This window comes from Mustela nivalis (genome assembly GCF_964662115.1).
Source record: "Mustela nivalis genome assembly, chromosome: 3".
NCBI classification, from domain to species: Eukaryota; Metazoa; Chordata; class Mammalia; order Carnivora; family Mustelidae; genus Mustela; species Mustela nivalis.
The window spans coordinates 36599083-36619304 of NC_139022.1; the positions used below are offsets into that span (position 1 = coordinate 36599083).

The window sequence follows — 20222 nt, forward strand, 5'->3', positions numbered from 1 at the left end:
GAGATTGTTTGTTCTTTCTCTCCATTCTCTCATTCGATCACTCATTCCTGGCTAGGTCTCCTGGCTCATGTGTCAGCTCTAGCTCAGAATCTTCTTGCCAGCCCCGACCTTTCCTCTCAGCCATAGGCTTTGTTATCCACTTGTCCCCTTGACATCTTAATCAGATCTCAAAGGTGCTTACGGTAGTTCACACGATGACTATGAGGGCGTACACCTCCGTTATCCCAGCATTGGTCTGGGCCACCCTCTTAGCCATCTCCATCACGACCTTCTTGAATTTACTCACTACCCAGCCGCTAAAGAATCTTTTCAAAATGCAAATCTGGTTATGTCACCACCAACTCCTAAAACATAAGTGACATTCTTCAGCTCTTCAGGGGAAGACCAGAATCCTTAACTTGGCCCACCCAGCTGCTATGTTCTGCCTGCCTCCCCACCTGGGCTCCGTTCACACCTGCTCCCCACACTCTACTCTACAATCACACGGACATTCTAGCAGTTCATGTACCTAAATCTCAATAAAAATTGTGGACTTGTTCCTTCTGACTGGAATGCTCTTCCCGCCCCCCAACTCCCCATTTATTCTTTGGCCGCATTATTCCTACTTTGTCCTTCCACGTTGGCCCCATTCCCCTCTCTTAGGGATAAGGCTCCCTTGTTCCCTGGTGACCACATCAGTTTTTTGCATTATTCACTCTCTTCGCACGGTTCCCCTCTTCTCTGTAGCAATTCCTGCGGCTATAAACTTACAGGCTTCTTTGATTAAGAGACCATAATGATGTTTAGGCTGTAAGCTCCGTCAGGGCTGGAGCCATACTTGCTCGTGTCTGCCATTGTATCTTTTTTTCCCCTTAATTTAAAAAAATTTTTTTAAGTTTTACTTTATTTATTAATTTTAAGTAATCTTTCCACCCGATGTGGGGCTCAAACTCACCACCCTGAGATCAAGACTTGGACGCCCCACCATGTGAGCCAGCCAGGCGCTCCGTACCATTACTTTTGTCTTATTGCCTAAAGCACTGACTAGCACGTATCTGTCACTAACCACGTGTTGGGTGAATGAGCTGTATGACTCGTCAAGATTTACCCAGCTAAAGGGCCTGCGCCAGAATGGAACCTGCCATTCATCCTATGACATGGTGGTGCCAGGAAGGCATAAAGCATTAAACTCATTTACGTATAATATTATGTATAATGATATCCTCCAACATTGAGGACCATTTCCAAGATCTCTAAACCTACCTCTGTCTGCTTTGACATCTCTACCTACCTACACAGCGCGAAGCATTTGTGTTGCTCACTGATGAGAATTTCATTGTGTTAGCATGTTTTGATTCATATGTATTAAAGTACACATATTCTTTGACTGACATCTCAGCTTCGGGTTATATACTAGGGAGGAAAGCACACTTTGAGGACAACATACAAGAGATATGAGGGCAGAAGCAAAGGGACAGTGGTAGCCAAGTCAAGTTTCCCAGGATTGGGAGGGGTATGGACAAAGAGGAGAGAGGAACTAACTTCAGGGTATTTTCACTGGGAGAGACCCCAGAAATCCTCTCATTTGGCCTTCTAATTTTATAGATTGCTTTGATATGGCCCCGTTCAGAGGTGTAGCTATTGGGAACTCCAGGACTAAAACCCATACATCTTCCTCAGAGAGACTAAAATTCGCAAACACTTCTATGTTAGCCCATCAACAAGTACTAATGGAACCTTTACCACATACTTTGTATGTTTAGTATGGTGAATGTAGGGAACAGCTAGTAAATTAATAGCAACCATAAACAATAATAGTCATAATGAGAACAGTGTTTTGTGTTAATATGATGCTTTAATCTTTGCAAATTACTTCTGTGGGCTGCCTAACCTGCAATCCCCACAAAACCATGGTGGTAGACCCGGCATGATTCCCCATAGAAGGGAAGGTTGCGTAACTTGTCCAAAGCTGCAAGTCCCTGAAACGGCAGAGCTCAGCCCCAAATTCAGATTCCTGGACTCCACGCGGGAACGAGTGATTGCTACCTTGACTCTTGCTGCTGTGTGAAGCGTGAAAACAGATGCCGTGGCTCTCCCAGGTCTCTGAAGTTCCCCGCTGAGGTGGAGGCTCACCTTCCACGTTTAAGAACATGCAAGGAATAACGCAGAACCTGACCTCAAGCAACCCTGACCTCTCCTAGGCTCAGCCCTTCCTTCAGCATCAGTCAGAATGCCGGATCTCACAGGGCAGAGATTCTCTGCCCAAGTTCAGCAGGGAGCATTGGATTAAGATTCTCACATTGACAGCAGTTTTGTCCTCTGAAGTTGTACCCAGCCTTTCTTACACATTCCTCTCACACCTGGGAGGATCGGAATCTCTTTCTGCAAACACATCTACCTCAATACATAGATCATAAAAAAAAAAAAAGGCAGAAATGTTGTTTCTTTGAAAATAATTCACTGTCACCCTTCCATTTGAGTCATTTGGTAAGTTCTGAATGTATCTTTCTTTCCAGAGGCCCTGAAAAGGTGTTTGTTCTCCTCTGCTTTTAACCAGCTGGGTGCCGGCATTTTCTCTCCTCCTCTCCATCTGACGTAAGTTGGGTGTTTTGCTTCTGTCTGCTCTTCCAGCTGGTGACCTGCAGGTAGTTGGGATGAAAGAGGCTTTCTCTCAACTCCGACAGTGCCCCAAGGCCCACCCCAAACACAGATACACACACACACACACACACACGCACGCGCGCGCACACACGCATAAACAGTGTGGAGTATAATAGTTTGACGTACAGGATACTCTGCAGTGAGAGGGCGGTTCCCGTCTCCCCGTGGTCCTGTGTGCGCCGGCAGTGGGGGAAATGGACTTGGCCGCGATCCGTGCAAATCAGCATCCTGGAAAAGGAAGGTCTGGGTCAGGAGGAAGGAATATTCCATCCTGAGGAAGAAAGATTAGGTTTGTTCAACATGCGTGCTTTGGGAGAGCTTTCACGTTGACAATGCACCACGGCTCCTAATTTAGCCAGCTCTCAGTCTGAGATTACTTAACCTGTATTTAGAAGAAAGACACATTCATGATTGTTATGAAGCCATCTAATTTTAGAACTATTACTAGAATCAAACGCAGGGATATGGTAATATTTAACTAGAAATGTGACTAAGAAAGCTCCCCATATTTCCACATGTCGCTATTAAAGGCTGTAATTAAACGGAAGTCGTGTAGCAGGGAAACGTCTTTCGGGTGAGACGGTGAAGAAGGAATTGCTTTTAGTAACAAGCTTTGTTTGGTGGGATGAACCACTGAGACGATAGGTGCCCTTTTCAGATTGGGTCTCATCATTTAGATGAAAGAATGAAAGATGATATGGCTTTTTTTTTTTTTTTTTTAAAGTCTAGGTGGAGACCAGGGCTCGCTCCCAGCTCTCACAGGACATGCGTGACCATCAGGAACCACCTCGAATGGTGAAGGTGGAGGGAGGTGTCAGAGGTCCGGATGAGACGTGGACACTCAGTAGCTCAGACTTCCCTCCTGTGCGGTGTGTCTCATACAGTTTGTTATCATCATAAATTTCCCTCCCTCTTTGCTTATACCTCCTCTCTCACTCTCTCTCTGTCTCTTTTGCCTGCTTGCCTTTATCTTTGGGCTAAGACTTCCAAAACAGTGGCAGTCTAGAAAGATGATTTTTTTGGGGGGGGGGATGGGAAAACCTGGGGTTTGCTTTTCATCACGATGCCAGTTGAATGCTTTACGTTCGTTTTCTGTCTGTCTCAGAAAGTCAGGGCATTGGCCAGTGGTGCACGAAGAACCCCCTTGGGGGTGGGGCAGGGAGTAGTTTAGGCCTTTATGCTTAAGACCTGTCTGGTTCTTAGTCCCTCCAGCCTTCACCTTCACCTGCTTGGCCTTGTCTACCTCTCCAGAACCAGTTCCTGAGCCAAGGCAGGCAGGAGGCTGGCCTGGCATGCTGGGGAGAAGTATTAAATTGCCTTTGACGTTAGTACCTCGCTGAACTTGCGCTGTGGCTCCAACGTGCAGATTTCTGCCTTATCCCCCAGACGTGGCCTTGATTTTGAACTGAGTTCTATTCAGTAAGTGAATCTTTGAGTTTCTGTCTCTCTAAATAGCTTGTGACAGGTGCCATTCAGTATCATGGCTCTGGACCGAAGGGCCTGGGTTCAGATCCTCTTTCTTCTACTGTAGCTGTTTGCATCTCAGGCAAGTTATTGAATGTCTTTATGCATCCTTGCTCGTCAAATCAGGATGATAGCCATACTCGTCTCATAAGGATGTTGTGAGCTTTAAATGAACAAATGTGTAGGAGGACGGAGAAGGATACTCAGCACGTAGTACGGCATTCCCTAAAAACGTGTAGTTGTCATCACCAGTGGAAAATGCAGCACTACTGTTATCCCTTTTGTTTGTAATGATCTTATTTATTTATCAGAGAGAGAAAGAGAGCATAGATGTGGGGGAGGGGCGGAGGAAGAGGGAGATGCAGACTCCCCTGCTGAGCAGGGAGCCTGATGTGGGACTCAATCCCAGGACCCCGGGATTATGACCTGAGCCAAAGTCAGCGCCTTAACCAATTGAGCCACCCAGGCACCCCTACAGTACTGTTACCCATTTTGAATTGTACCTGCGTACCTTCTGTCTAGCTTCTCTCAGGGCTGGTTGTCCACTCTGGGATTCTTTATCTTGGTGGTGAGGGACCTGCTCCCCGCTGTTAGGCTCAGCTTGGCAGGACACCCCATTACCACAAACTAACAAGTTGGAAGAATGAGTGCTCTGAACTGTTCTGCTGCCTGACCTCAAGTCACACTATTCTATCTGCTGATCGAATACAGTTTTTCTTCAAAGACTCCCTTCTGAGTTTAATCCTACTGTCTACCTTCTACCCCATACATCATGAACCCCTCCCAGTTTTTGGTCAGGATGTTCACGGCTGGCTGACTGGCTGGCTTTCTTTCTTTCTTTCTTTCTCTCTTTCTTTCAGCATCTGATACCCTCATGTAACTTATGTCAGTGTTTTTCCAAAAGTGACACTGACTCAACAGTAGGAGATACTGTTCCAGCTCTGCACAGTTACTTCTGTTCATCCTGAACCAGAGTTCGCAAACACAAAATCACGTTACTTGATCAATTTGCTTGCCCACCTCTTCACTTAACCTAAGATGCGCTGTTAATGCTGTGCCAGGACATAAAACACATAAGAAATCCTGGATGGCATGGCCACTGCCCTTGCTGAACTCAACACTTGAGTCGGATAAGACAAAGACTGTGATATTGGAGGACAGGTGGTGGAAGTGAAGACGTTGACCACAGCCCAGGAGGAAAGTGGGTCCGAGTTGAATCATGCAATTTTTAAATAGGACACGATGATTTCTATATTCTTTCTCTAGAATCCAAGAAAAAAGTATTTGTCCCCCCCCTACTTTTAGTTAGCTGGGTGCCCACACTTTGTTTTTCTCTTGATCTGCAGAAGGAAGAGAGCATTCCAATCAGGGTACTAATGTTTCAGAAGGTTCCAGTTTGGTGATATTAATTACAACCAACGTCATGAACTCAATTGACTAGTTCGATTCTTCTTGTACTGTTTTCGGACTTTTCTTCTATCTGTTAACTGTGCTGTTATATGTATTGAAGAGTGTTAAGTTCATGGCTTTTTTTAATTTCAGTAACTTCATTAAATTTTTATCACTGTCTTAAACAGAAAAGAAGTATACCTTGCCGTAAAAACTCTTGAAATTTTAAAAAAGTTACCCCCGAAAGCCACCTCAGATTGGCTCACATCCCACTCCTGGGAAACTGGCTCTCCCGTTCTCTTTTTAAAAGATTTTATGTATTTATTTGACAGAGAGAGCACAAGCAGGGAGAGCAGCAGGCAGAGGGAGAAGCAGACTCCCCACTGAGCAGGGAGCCTTAAGCGTGTGGGGGGGGGTGGCGGTGGGGGGGGGCGCCTGGATCCCAGGACCCTGAGGTCACCATCTGATCTCAAGGCAGGCACTCAACCAACTGAGCCACCCAGGCACCCCTGGCCTTCCCATTCTTTTTTTTTTTTTTTTTTTTTTAAGATTTTATTTATTTATATTACAGAGAGAATGAGAGAGAGAGATCACAAGTAGGCAGAGAGGCAGGCAGAGAGAGAGGGGGAAGCAGGCACCTCGCTGAACAAAGAGCCTGATGCGGGGCTCGATCCCAGGACCCGGGATCATGATCTGAGCCAGAGGCAGAGGCTCATCCCACTGAGCCACCCAGGCACCCAGGCCTTCCCATTCTGATGCCTCTTTGGAAAGAGCTGTGGACAGTGAGTTCACTGAGGTCCCTGTTCCAATACCACTTGACATTTGCCCTCTGTCCATTCCCGTTACCTGTCATCGCTCTGGTCCTTCCTTTATTGTCTTCATAGCTTGTATTCTTTCCTCAGATTGTCCTGTTACTTTGTTTCCTGGCCGAGTGTGTGTGTCCCAGGACTAAAACCTTGTGCAAGAGTGCAAGGACTTTCTTCTTCACTGCCGTTCCCAGGGCTTAGTGTCTGTTAGCACCCAGTAGCCCATCTTTCTTAGCAATATGCTAAGAAACTCTATGGTGTACAAATCTGGGTTTAGGTAGAATAATGCTACTTGATAGCTCAGCACTATATAATCTGATTTTTTTCCTTTCTGTGTCTTGGACAGTCCGCTCTGACTTTGGACTGACTACTCCCATGTGGCTCATGAGACCTTTTTACTTCCCTGATCCTCTGCAGATATTGACAGCTTTGGGCTCTCTTCTTGCATTCTTTTGCTTTGCTTTCTTAAAGTCAGCCTACTAGCACCAATTCCTTGCCTACCTAGACCTCCCTAACAGGGCTAGATTCCTCTGTTCACATAGATCCCTGCCCTGCCCATCATTATGCTTCCAAGTGGCAAAAAAAGCCATACAGTATTTCTCTTACAACAATTCAAGCATCCTGCGTGGGGTGCTTTAACATTTTCAAAATCACCTGCGGGACAACGGCAGATGCGTCTGTCCACCTTTGCCAGGAGTAACCTTAGCTGAGGACTGAGCATGTCCCTCAGTTTTAGTTCTTGAGCTTGCTTTGTATTTTTCATTCTTTTTAAGTCAATAGATGTATAATCATCAGCGATATTTTCCCGGTAGAATTAGATGATTTTTAAATAGATTTGGATGGATTTTTATCCCTGTTTTTCAAATGTTTTGCTTGATGTTAATGTACCAATCTTGATCGTTTTAGGAGGTAAGAAGACCGATGTCTGGGATAGAGATATGTCAGTTAAAATGATTTCCATCTGTGGGGTACCTGGCTGGCTCAGTCAGAAGACTGTGTGACTCACAATCTTGAGCTCCTGAGTTTGAGCCCACATTGGGGGTAGAAATTATTTAAATTAATACACTTTAGAAAAAACATTTAAGGGGTGGCTGGGTGGCTCAGTGAGTTAAGTGTCTGCCTTCAGCTCAGGTCATAATCTTAGGGTCCTGGGATTGAGTCCCACATTGGGCTCCCTGCTCAGTGGGGAGCCTGCTTCTCCCTCTCTCTCTGCGCATTCCTCCTCATGCACTCTCTCTCTCTCAATTAAAATCTTAAAAAAACATTAAAAGAGTTTCCATCCAGTTTTTTACTCTTCAACAAATTTGTCTTCTTTTCCCTGCCTTATTAGATAATGGTCAGTCAAGGGGATAAAAGCACACACCTGTTTCCTCTGACAAATCCAGTGCCTGTTAAGGCTGGTTGATTAAAGGAACCATACTTCTTGGTGATAAATGACTCAGGGTCCACGATAAGGCTCATGCTCTTGCAGTGAAATCTTTCATGTCATGGAAGAGGAAGCAAGGTTGCAAATTTGAGAGTGGATGATAATGATTAGTATTGGATGCTATGTCTAATCAGTGGCACAGGAAGTTAATTAGTTATTTTTAATATGGTGACTGAGTTGATCTCTGTAGGAAAAGTGCTTATGATTTTGTACATGAACAATATAGTTTTACAAAGGCTGAGAAATTTCCTGGCTTTGGTAAAGTTAGGGGGAAATCATGCTGAGTGGTTAAACATTGGATTGTAGACAAAAATGACTATTTTTAAAGTTAATTTATTTTATTTTTTAAAAAGATTTTTATTCATTTGAGAGAGAGACACACAGAGAGTGCACAAGCACGGGGAGCAGCAGGCAGGGGGAGAAGCAGACTCCCCACTGAGCAGAGAGCCTGAGGCTGGGCTTGATCCCAGGAGCCTGAGATCAAGACCTGTGCCGAAGACTGATGCTTAATGCACTGAGCCACCCAGGTGCCCCTAAAGTAATTTTATTTTAATAAACTTTAATAAAGTATTTGAAGGAACTTGGTCATGCATCTGTCGAAAATGGGACCTTTCTAAGTCAGTACTAATAATTATCAGTGACATAAAATCATAGGACATCATCCACACACAGAAAGCATTTGCTCTGTGGAAATAAGCGCAAAATGCGATGGGAACTGACCCAAGAGGTGAAGGTACTCTCTCGAATGCACGGTGGGAATATTCTATTAGCAAATCATCACGCAGTCTTCAAGATTTGATGTGGTAGTTTGCTCTAGGGCTTGACTTGTTCCGGGAGAGTCATTCACAGAGTGGCAGGATTTGGCTGGTTATAGACAAGAACAGCGCTCAGGACAGAAGTGAAAATCGTTAGAGCTGCTGAGATAGAGAAGAAGGTTAGAAGAGGCTCAGTCTGGGGGCGCCTGGGTGGCTCAGTGGGTTAGAGCCTCTGCCTTGGGCTCCGGTCATGATCTCAGGTCTTGGGATTGAGCCCCTGCATCGGGCTCTCTGCTCAGCGGGGAGCCTGCTTCCCACCCCACCCCCCTGCCTGCCTCTCTGCCTACTTGTGATCTCTCTCTCTCTCTCTGTTAAATAAAAAATAAAATCTTTAAAAAAAAAAAAAAAAAGATGAGAACCAGTTAGGTTCTTGGAGGCCAGCTGTCCGGAAAGAAGCAGAGGGATCACCTAGACACTGGTGGGCCAACAAGATGAGCCATTTTTTTTTTTTTTTTTTTTTAGATTTTATTTAATTATTTGACAGAGAGAGATCACAAGCAGGCAGAGAGGCAGGCAGAGAGAGATGAAGGGAAGCAGACCCCCTGCTGAGCAGAGAGCCCCATGCGGGACTTGATCCCAGGACCCCGGGATCATGACCTGAGTGGAAGGCAGTGGCTTAACCCACTGAGCCACCCAGGCGCCCCAAGATGAGCCATTTACACAGCACTCCCTGTAGCTATTTTCCTTGTTGTTGTTGTTGTTGTTGTTGTTGCTGTTGTTGTTTTACACATCAACAGGTTTAAAATGTTTAAGAGATTTGATTGTGATGATAAATGTGAATATTCATTCATCGACATAGTAGGACAGCCTGTGACTCTGCTCCGAGCTGTATGTGCCTTCTCTGACCTGATGCCTGCAGGAGCCTTTAAGAGGTACTTTTACTGTGTGCCTTTTAAAAAGGAAGCTGTTGGGACACCTGGGCGGCTCAGTCAGTTAAGTGGCTGCCTTCTGCTCAGGTCATGATCCCAGCGTCCTGGGATGGAGTCCTCCATCAGGTTCCTTGCTTGGCAGGGAGCCTGCTTCTCCCTCTCCCCCTGCCTCTACTTGCCACTTTGCCTACCTGTGCGCGCTCCTTCTCTCTCTCACAAATCAATAAATTAAAAAAAAAAAGGAAGCTGTTAATCTGAGTGGGAGGTGGAGACCTTTGTCCAAAGGGTCACAGAAGGGGAGCAGAGCCGGCTGGGCTGAGGCAGGGTGGGACCTTGGGGGCGGGGCCCTGAGCGCAGGGGCGGAGCTCTTGGTCCTGCTCTGCCCCAAGGGAGGTCTGAAGCTCCGCACTCAGCACCCAAGCCAGCTATTTGTTCTGGCTCCAGCTGCCCTTCCTCACCCCTCCTTTCCTCCAGTAGATGGCTTCTCAGCATCCATGACTTCTGGCTTAAAAAAAAAAAAAAAAAAAAAAAGTGTTGCGTGTATGTTTTATAATAGGTAGTTATTTTTCAGCGCCATTTTAGGTTTACAGAAAAGTTAACCAGAAATGCAGGGAATTCCCACTTACCTCTCTCCTTCCCACAGTTTCTGTTAGCATCTTACACGAGTGTGGCATACTGTTTTGTATTTTTTGTTTTTCTGTGTTTTCAGTAGGCTCCATGCCCGGCGTGGGGCTTGAACTCACGATCCTGAGATCGAGAGGCCCGTGCTCTACCGACTGAGCCTGCCAGGCGCCCCAGTGTGTGGTGTACTCTGATGAACAAATACTACAATGGCATTAAAGTTCAAAGTTGACATCAGGGTTCACTCTTTGTGTTACAGACTCTTTGAGTTTTGACCAGTGTGTGATGTCAAGCATTCACCGTTAGGGTATCTCAGACAGCGGTTTCCCTGGCCTAAACCACCCGCCCCCATGCCTTGCCTACCCATCCCCCACTCTCCACCTCCCTGGGAGGTGACAGCCACTGATGCTTTCACTGCCTCTGTAGTTTTGCCCTTTTCAGAACATCATATAGTTGGAATTACACAATACATAGCCTTTTCAGAACGGCTTTTTTCTTTTTTTCCCTTAGAACATGTCTCACTCCATGCTTTTTTTATGGCAAGAACGCTCATTTTATTTTTAGCAGTGAATAATATTCCATTGTCTGGATGTACCACAATTTATTTACCCAATTCATCTACTGAAAGGCATCTCAATGGCTTCCAAGTTGGGACAGTTATGAATAGCAGTTCTGTAAACATCTGAGTACAGGTTTTGCCTGGACATACATTGTCAACTCATTTGAGTAAATGCTAAGCAGCATAAGTTCTGGATTCTGTGGTAAGAGAAGCCACTTGGTTATCTTCTCAGGTGTCGGTATCATTGGCTTTGCCACCAGCAATGAATGAGACTCTCCATTGCTCCACATCCTCACCAGCATTGGGTGTTCTCAGTGTTTTGGGTTTTAGCCATTCCAATAGGTGTGCAGTAGTATCTTGTGATTGTAATTCACAGTGCCCTGATGACATGTGGTGTTGAGAATCTTTTCATATGTTTCTTACCTGTATATTACCTTTGGTGAGGTGTCCAGATCTTTGGTCCATTTCTTTATAGGGTTATTTTCTTATTGTTGAGTTGTAAGAATTCTTTGTATTTTTGGAATGACAGTCCTTTACATGTGTCTTTTTGTAAATAGTTCCTCCCATAATTCTATGTTTTTTAAAAGACTTTATTTATTTATTTGAGAGAGTGAGAAAGAATAAGAGTGGGGGTGAGGGGCACTGGAAGAGGGAGAAGCAGACTCCCCATGGAGCAGGGAGCCCGACGTGGGGCTCCATCCCAGGAACCTGGGATCATGACTTGAGCTGAAGGCAGACGCTTAACCAACTGAGCCACCCAGGCACCCCAGTAGGGTATCAATTCTTGATCTGGGGTTTCGAGTTTGAGCTTTACGTTGGGCATAGAGGTCTTTAAAAAGATTAATTTAAAATAAATAAATAGTCATTGATTCAACTTCATTGTGTTTTGAACCTTGAGAAAGTGTAAGGCTAGTTCTGGGCATCCTATCAAATTAAAGCTCCCATTATTAATGTCTTGCTTCAAGAAAAATATTTAAGCAAATATATAGTCATGGTAAATTCATGTAATTCTAGCCAGCTGTCCTCTCAAGTAAGTTCCATGAAGCACTCATTCTATGAGGACTTCAAAGGGTTCTGGAGGACTAAAAGGTTTTGAAGAGTTGGATGAAATACGATGAAGAAGTTTCTAGCTGCAGGCTGCCCAGGAACCTTTACGCTGCTGTCTATTGGGACAGAGGAGGGAAACGGTACATGATGTTTCCCAAGGTGGTTTAGCCTCAGACCCCTTATGCAAGGCACGTCTGGAAGCAGCCAGTAGGGCATATTTGTCAGAGTTCTCTGGAGAATCCGATCCCATTGGAGATAAAGGTCTCAGCAGGACTAGAATTGGCTCCCACAGTCATGGAAGCTGAGAAGTCTCACTGTCTACCACATGCAGGCTGGAGACCCGGCAAAACCAGTGTGGTCGTCCGGTCCGAATCCAAAGGCCCAAGAACCAGGAGCACCAAGATCTGAGGGCAGGAGGGTTCTTTCTTTGCTGACCTACGTAGGAGCCTGTGTGTGTCTGAGGGGCAGAAGCAGAGTCTTACCCTGATTTTGTTTTTCCTGTGCCTAGTACAAGTGTCTGCCAGGGAGGAGTTTTTAAGACTACAGCACTGAATACAGGCTCCATATTCTCCATTTTCTTTGACTAGCGTGGCGCTGTTAGTCATTTCCACTTCAAAAATAGGGGCCGAGACAACATGAGATAAAGAGCCAGAATCAAAGGGACACTTGGACATTTTCCCCTTTAGCCTTGGCAGAGCACAGAGGCAGGAATGGCTCATGCACAGTCCGTCAGGGGGCCTTAGTCACCTTAATGATCCCCGCAGCCAGTGGCATAATTGATTGGGCCACTGAGAACATTATTGATCGTGGAAATGACCAAAGTAATTGGAGCGGCCAAATTGTGGTTCAGTCCAGTAAGTATGGGCCTGTTTGATGAGTGTTCTCGTGATTTTGGTGATTTTTCTTTATTTGTTACAGAATACCAGGGTTGGAAAGGGTCTTAGAGATTATCTGGCACAATGTGTTTATCCTGTAGGTGAAGTCGTTGAGTTCAGAGGGGTTACAGGTCCTGATCCGGGAGACAGGGTTAGGGGTAGAAACACTAGACCCGAGGCTCCTTATTCCTTACCCTTCAACAACATTCCAGTGCAAGTGAGTAGTGGGAGTGAGCAGTAAGCCTCTGCTTTTAACTCGCTGAGGTTTTTTTCCCCCTATACCTCCCATGTAACCTAGCCCAGGCTGTTTGAGCCTGTGCATGACTAGCTTATGAATGGTTGAGTCCTTGGAAGGAAGATGTGGGAATAGCTCCAAACTCTTAGCTACGTGGTCTGTCTGTGTGGTAGGGGGTGTGTCTGTGTGTGTTATTGCTGTTACTGTATTTAATTTTATGAATATTACATACCTTTCTCCAGAGTCAGGGCTTTGGAGGGGCGGATTGTGGCTTGGGAATCCATTTTCTTGGAGATAGTTGGGAGAGCCAAGGCAAATAATGTAGAGCTAGAAATCTTGGTTATCAGTTAATTATGAATCGTATTTTGGGTTGAAAAACTAAAGAGAGCAGACTGAATCACTCAGCAACCATTCCTTTTCCTTTTTAATGCTCAGATAGAAGAACCCTAATCCACTCAGGGATGTCTGGCCAGGTCAGTCCGTAGAGCACGCAGCTTTCGGTCTTGAGATGATGACTTCGAGCCCCACGTTGGACGTACAGATCTCTTAAATAAATAAGCTTAAAAAAAAATTCTCATCCATTCAAAGAGTTGCACAATATACTTAAAGGGGGCTTGAACGATATATGCTTCCAGCCCACGAACTGACCTGTCTTACAACAAACAGCTCTTAGGTACAGATCTGAGAGTGGAGAAGAGGACAGAGAACTGGCTTATGCCATCAAGGTGGCTGAGCCTGGGTCCCCCCAGGGGAAGACCTGTTCTTGTCCAGACCCTGTTTTTGTGTTTTTTTTTTTTTTTAAGATACAACGGAAATGCTATCTGGATGACAGTGGTGGACCCGATTCCCGCACCCAGTTCTCCCGAATCAGATCTACTTGAAGGGGAGGTAGGACTTCATTCTTGCTATTTTCTTAGGCTTCCCAGAAACAATGACATTTTCTGAGAAGCTTAGTAACACTTACAGAAGTTCCCGTAATTAGTTCAGACTCCGTAGACTCTGCTAACAATAACAAAGCTTTGGAAACATCCCAGGAGCTGGTTGCCAGAAAGAACACCCTCCGTGCACCTTGTGATTCACATCTGACCATTCACCTTCTCAGATTCCGCAGCCACTTCCCTTCCTACCCTTGCTTTTGCCCATCTCCTCCGACCGCTTGGGTGGCCCTTATTTCCTTTTCCACCTCATCCTTCAAGGTCAAGTTTAAATACTCCTGCTTTTATGATAAGTCCCGCTAAAAATGTTAAAACCCATGTTATTTACCCGGTAGAAATGAACACGTATATCTACAAAAAGACGCGTACGAGAATGTTCAAAGTAGCTCTTTCCGTAATAGCTGAAAACTGCTAACAACCCAAATGTCCGTCAACAGATCTTGACAGACAAATTGTGGTCTGTTCCTCCAACAGACTACCGCTCAGTCAGCCAAAGGGAGCAGCCACTGTTCTTCAAAACAAGTGGAAACATGGTGCCAAATGAAAGACTCCAGAAACAAGGGCGCTTGCGGAATTTTCCCACTTATGTAAAATTTAAGAATACAGACGATGTACTAATCTGTGGTAAAATGGATTGGAACAGCGATTGCCTTTGGCCAGGGGACAGCGGAGATTGCCTGGAAAGGGCTGAAGGGAACTCAGTGGGGTGGTGAAAACGTTGCCGGTCTGGACGGGGATAGTGGGGTCTACGAGCATTTGCATTCGTGCGATCTCAGACTCCAGCACCTCAGATCTGTGCCTTTTACTGCATATAAATTAAAACAAGGTAAAATAAAAACATGGAAGGCAGCATACCACTTTGTCTAGCCCTTAATTTTTCCCGTTTCTTATGACTTTGGGTATGATGCTTCCCCAGGTAGCTCTCTGCGGACTTACTGTCCGACTGTCCAGTATCTGTCAGCTACCCTTGTGTGTTTATTTACAGCATTGGTTTACACGTTGTCAAGTCTAACAGTGGGTTTACAGTATTAGTTTCCAGCTCGGAGTTTTTCCTACATTAGACAGAAAACAAGGAAGATACACTGGGGGGCTTCGAGGCCCTTTTTAGCATTTCTGACCCCATGGGCAGGTGTTTTATTCATTTATGAAGGTTATTCCCAATTCCTATGTAGTTATTTATTAAAGATGGTTTTCTGTTTGTCCTTTCCCCCCCATTTTCTCTCACTCACTTTCTGGAAAGGATTGTGCAGGTGTGTCTGTAAACACACATAATCTTCCCGTAAAACTCACTCTCAGAAAACTCTGCTGAATCTCTTTCTCCTCTGGAGCTTCCAGACTGTTCTTTTATTTCCCTTGACATGTTTCCCTCTCTGATTGAACCCAGAGCTCTCTTGCAGGTGGGAACTGTCTTTCAATCATTTCCCCAGTGCCCAGCCTGGGAGCAGAACAAAATATAGGCATTCAATAATGTTTATTGAAAAGAATGAATAAATGGTGCTATATGTTTTCTGTCTCCCATGGCTGGTGAAGTGAACAAGAGTGACATTCAGAGTCCAGAACTGTGGGATGGGTTACGTCTTGCAGAGAGGGTTATCTCTGCTCTGAAATCCATCTCCTTTCTCAGTCCTTCCGGCCCTCACTCCCCATATAACCATTTCATGACCGCATCCTTGTGGTGTAACTGTTCCTATTAACTTCATACTGGAGGAGTTGTTGGGGGAAAAAAACAAAAAGCCATTATAAAATGGAAGCAAAGTGATGACTTTTCCAACGAGATTACCAGGTGTTACGCTTTGGCCTTTGACTCTATTGAAGGCAACGTTTTCCTACCAGGCTTCTCCAAACACAGTATGTTCGGGTTGGCTTGGGCTTAAGATGTTATATTTAAAACAGCAACATGTCTGACAGATCCCAGAAATGAAATATGTCCATTTCTTGCAGCAAGGAGCAGAAGGCAACACGAGGCAGCTGCGAGAATTAATTCACCGCGAGAGTTGACATTTTCGAGCTGACTGACTCTTAGAGAAAATGATGTCACCCTCCAGCAGCCTAATGACAGTCATCAGCCCAGGAGGACACACGCTAATAAGGTTCATTGCTCACCTGCTTTTCTTTTTGGTTTAGCTAGGGTGTCCTTGGATGCCCACGATTTGGCACTGTTTTCCTAGAATAATTTCTAAGCAGGACTGGAGTGTGAAACTCAGGGAAAGTTTTTTTTTTTTTTCTTTGTCAGAAAATTGAATGAATAGACCTCTGTCTTCTTCCGATGCAAGTTCTAGCTCTGGTGTGCTCATAAATAACCAGATTCTGGATGGCTTTCCTTTTGTAGGTGTTGGAACCAGCGTTGGCGTTGAGCAGGGCCATTGCTTCAAGAGGCTGGGTTGCCTGACTTGAAGAAGGAGAGGTGAGATGAAAATCTAAAATTTGGGGGCGCCTGGGTGGCATAGTCGGCTAAACATCTGACTCTTGGTTTTGGCTCAGGCTGCAATCTGAGTTGTGAGATCGAGCCCCAGCTCAGGCTCTGCCCTTGGTGTGGATTCTACTTGGGTTTCTCTCTCTTCCTCTCCCTCTGCCCCTCCTCCCTTCTCTCTCTCTACAATAAATATCCGGGGTGTCTGGTGGCTCAGTTGCTTAAGCGTCTGCCTTTGGCTCAGGTCATGATCCCGGGATCCTGGAATGGGGTCCTGCATGGGGCTTCCTGCTCAGCAGGGAACCTGCTTCCTCCCTCTCCCGCTGCCCCTTCCACTCCCACTGCCCCTCCCCCAGCTTATGCGCGTGCTCTCTCTCTCTCTCTCAGATAAATAAAATCTTTAAAAGAATAAATCTATAAACCTTTTTGAAAAATCTGAAATTTCATTTTCAACCATAAAGAAGCTTAATTCTGAAACTTCTGCAATATCCAGTACCATTGTCCTGGATCTGGCTTCCTTCCAGGATAAATTTAGGGTTTTTAAAGGAGTTTCGAGGTGAATTTCTGTGGAGCAGATATGAAGAGGGGAACGAGCAATGCCAGCAGCTCTTCCGCACCTCTCTGCCGAGGGCTTCCGACGCTGGCGTCAGGACCCATCTAGAGCACAGCGCCTGTTAGACTCCCCAGCCCTCCTGTCTTTGTCTCTTCCCTGACGCAGCACCAGCCTAGCTGCTTCTGGGCAATCACACAGGGGGCATCCCGAGGTTTCCAGTGGTACCCGCAGATCTTTCTTTCCAGCGAGGCCCCCCAGGCGTCTTTCAGTGGAGAATTGTCCTGAGAAGATGCTGGGTGTTGGCTAGGGCCCAAACAGAAGGGGACCATGGACCGTGGGGGACGTCCGTGAGCTGCACGTGCAGAAGGACTGTGGTTTGCAATGGTGGTCATGGCTGAGGAGGTTTCATTCGGCCTGACCTTTGGCTTCCTAGTCTTGCTGGAGATGAATTTCTGGAAACGGAGGCTCCTCTAACACCTAGAGGAACGCCTGAGAGTTAGACGTTTAGACCAGAGGAAAACATTCTCTTTAACAGTGGAAGTGCTCCAGACCATTCCAGGGACTGTCTACACTGGCTGGTCACTTACTGAGTTCCAAGGGCTGTCTACACTGGCCGGTCACTTACCAAATCAATGATCAGAGGTGTTTTGTTGATAATGTGGTGAAAAGAGTAGGTCTTGGTTGAATCCAGAACCATAGATTCAGTAAATTTGGTAAATTCCATAGACTGTAGCCTCTGGATCAGATGTCTGTCATCCTCGGAAGTGGCCGTGTGTGGAATTCATTTGGTGAACACTCAATTAGTCTTGACTCCCTGGAAGCCCTCTTCCAGGCTCTGGGGGCGGGAGAAAAGGAAGGACAGCCTGCCCATGGTTTACAAGCCTATGTACACAAGCAGCTTCAATTTCAGAAGGCATGTCGTGTGTACTTAGTCCTCACAGTAGACTTGGGGGCTGGGTCCCCAAGTAGTAATGACTACTAGTGGTAGTCATTAACACATCTTTGCCTCAGTGGGAGCTTTGTCTTCCATTGCTGCCTCGGTTTTTTTCCTGTAAAATGGGTCTGTTAGATGAAAAGTGACGATCGCGGTAGTTAACATTTATGGAGGATATCCTTTCGCCAATGTTCTGGATATATTCGCTAACTTGATCCTCTGAGCAGGGCTCTGAATCCTGGCCCTTTGTACAGAAATGCATTCGGGTCAAGTCACACGGCCAAGGCCACAGCTGGAGCTCAAATCCTCTGGCTCTGCACCCAGTGTGTTCTCTCTCTCTCTCTCTCTCTCTCTCTCGTTTTTTTTTTTCTTTGCCCTCCAGATTTTTATTTACACTCCAACTAGTTAGCATACAGTGTACTTTTAGCCTCAGGTGTACCGTTGAGGGTTTCCACCCTCTGTAAGTACCCAGTGCTCATCATGACAAGTGCCCTCCTTCATCCCCAGCACCTGTGTCTCCCCACCCCCTACCCCCTCCCCTCCCGTAACCATCCATTTGTTCTCCAGAGCGCCCTTCCTAAGATACCACGCTGATTTCCTTCCGAATGTCGACACCATTCCAAATAGAGACAGGAGATGAGGAGTCCGCGGAGGGGTCACTACGTCTGGCTGTGCAATCCCATAGGCCGCGTGGCAGCCTTGGCATTTAACTGTACACTTGGAGGCTCACGTGTGACCCTGGGTAGAGGGGGGGCGGGCCAGTGAGCCCCCTTTATGTGTCCCCCTCTACCCCCTCGCAGATGTCATCTTCTTATTCCTTCTTCATTCCAGCACATGTTCTCAACTGCCCTGCAAGAAGGAAATCCTATTTCCTATGGCCTGAACTGTTGAGGTAGTTTCTGGCCAGGACAAGGCTGATGTCACCAGGAGAAGGGGACTCAAGGGCTCCATGTGGGGGCAGGACCGGGTGGGAGGCTCACTCCCTGAAAGAGATGGATTGGTTTTGAACGAGGGGCCGGGGCATAGGTTATGGTCTTGGCTTTTCCTGTTACTGCTTTTATGTCTTCCATGAGCATGCTGCTTTCTCTGGGCTTGTTTCCTTGTCTATAAAACAGCTCTGTCTTTTGGCCTTCGTGTGACCTTTGCATTCTCCAATAAGACGAGGGAGGTGGGAGTGTTCTGTGGGTGTCTCTACCGTTGGAAGCCTTGTCCTTATCATTCATGATTTTCTCTTAGGAAATATATATTTTTAAGATTTTATTTATTTATTTGAGAGAGAGAGGTTGTAAGAGAGAGCACGAGCCGGGGGGAAGGGAGAAGTAGGCTCCCTGCAAGAAGGAAGCCCGACGTGGGGCTCAGTCAGGATCCAGGATCCTGAGATCATGCTTCGAGCTGAAGGCACCACCCAGGTCCCCTCTCTTAGGAAATACTGATAACAAATACCCTGTGCACTTTTCAGACATCACAAAAAGTTATTTTTCTCCAGAGAACCTTATAATAGCAGTTATAATTGGGCATTCCATAGCAAGTTAAGAGATCTGTGTGTTACCTAAATACATAAACCCTAATTTTTTTTTTTTAATGCGGTTAAGGAACTTTGAAGAACCAGGTGTACTTGGTATCTGATCTTCACTTTTTCAACCATGTATCAAAATACTTAGGAGGCTGTGGGTAAGGTGAGTAGGAAAGGAGGTGGTAGCCTTCCTTTCCTGATCCATCTGGACAAGAATGTTGGAAGGAGAGGTTCAAGGTCTGAATGAATCTGAGCCCAAAAAGAGGGACTGGGGGTGGGGGGACTCGAATTGAATCTCCACCTTGACAGGTTAAGAACAGACAATTGATGGCCCAAAGTAGAGCTTGTTCAAACTCTTCTAGGCAAGTGGCTGGCCCAGGGGAGCCCGAGAAATTCCTTTCCAAAGGTTCCCAGTAAGTGACATTACTGGTCATTGTCAACTTGGAAATCCAGAACCCCCCCCCCCCCCCCCCCCCCCCCCCCCCCCCCCCCGCTTTGGGCTCAGTTTGCATCTCTCTGCCCATTTTCCAGCTCTGAATGGGAGTTCCCCGAGGAACCTCTTTTACAAATGGAAATGCATGAGGTTTGCCCCCATAGGAGAGAAATAAGCACAACAGGAATGGATCACAAAAAAACCTTCTTGCCCCCATATACCGCAGGCAGGAGCAGACAATACCTATCCTTTTCCAAGGACAGGTGGAGATGCCAATTCAGTCATAGGAGGCTTGTTGTTCCCTCAGTTTAACAACAAAGCCTCCTGTCTCACCGATTAAAAACATGAAAAGGAGTTTAAAATTACTTAAGTAAAAGAGAATGGTGGTAGAGGCTTCTCCAACTCAGATAAGCATCAGTTCTTTCTGATCCCTCCATTGTCAGCCAAGTAATGGCCCCATTTCTACATTGTTCTCCTGTGCCAAAGAGGAGGGAGAGTAAACCTTATCCTCCAGCTCCTATTACTCCCTTTCCAGCAGAGGCAGGCTCTGGGGGATGCCGGGCATTCACCACTCAAAGAAGGGGAAGACCCACCATTCATATAAGTTACTGGTATATCTGGTCCTGGTAAACCTTGAGTTTTTGTCTGCTTATCGTTGTCTAAAAAAAACCAAAAACCCAAATCCCAAACCAAAACCA

At 45.9% G+C, this 20222-nt stretch overlaps 1 long non-coding RNA gene across 1 annotated transcript; it reads left to right on the top strand.

The window, feature by feature from the left end:
- The first annotated feature begins 2345 nt into the window (after nt 1-2345).
- LOC309860878 lies at nt 2346-16091 on the top strand. The gene is made up of 5 exons (XR_014309685.1): nt 2346-2574; nt 3365-3509; nt 13550-13634; nt 15623-15771; nt 16011-16091. It is a non-coding gene; the product is annotated as an uncharacterized lncRNA (long non-coding RNA).
- Nucleotides 16092-20222: the final 4131 nt, after the last annotated feature.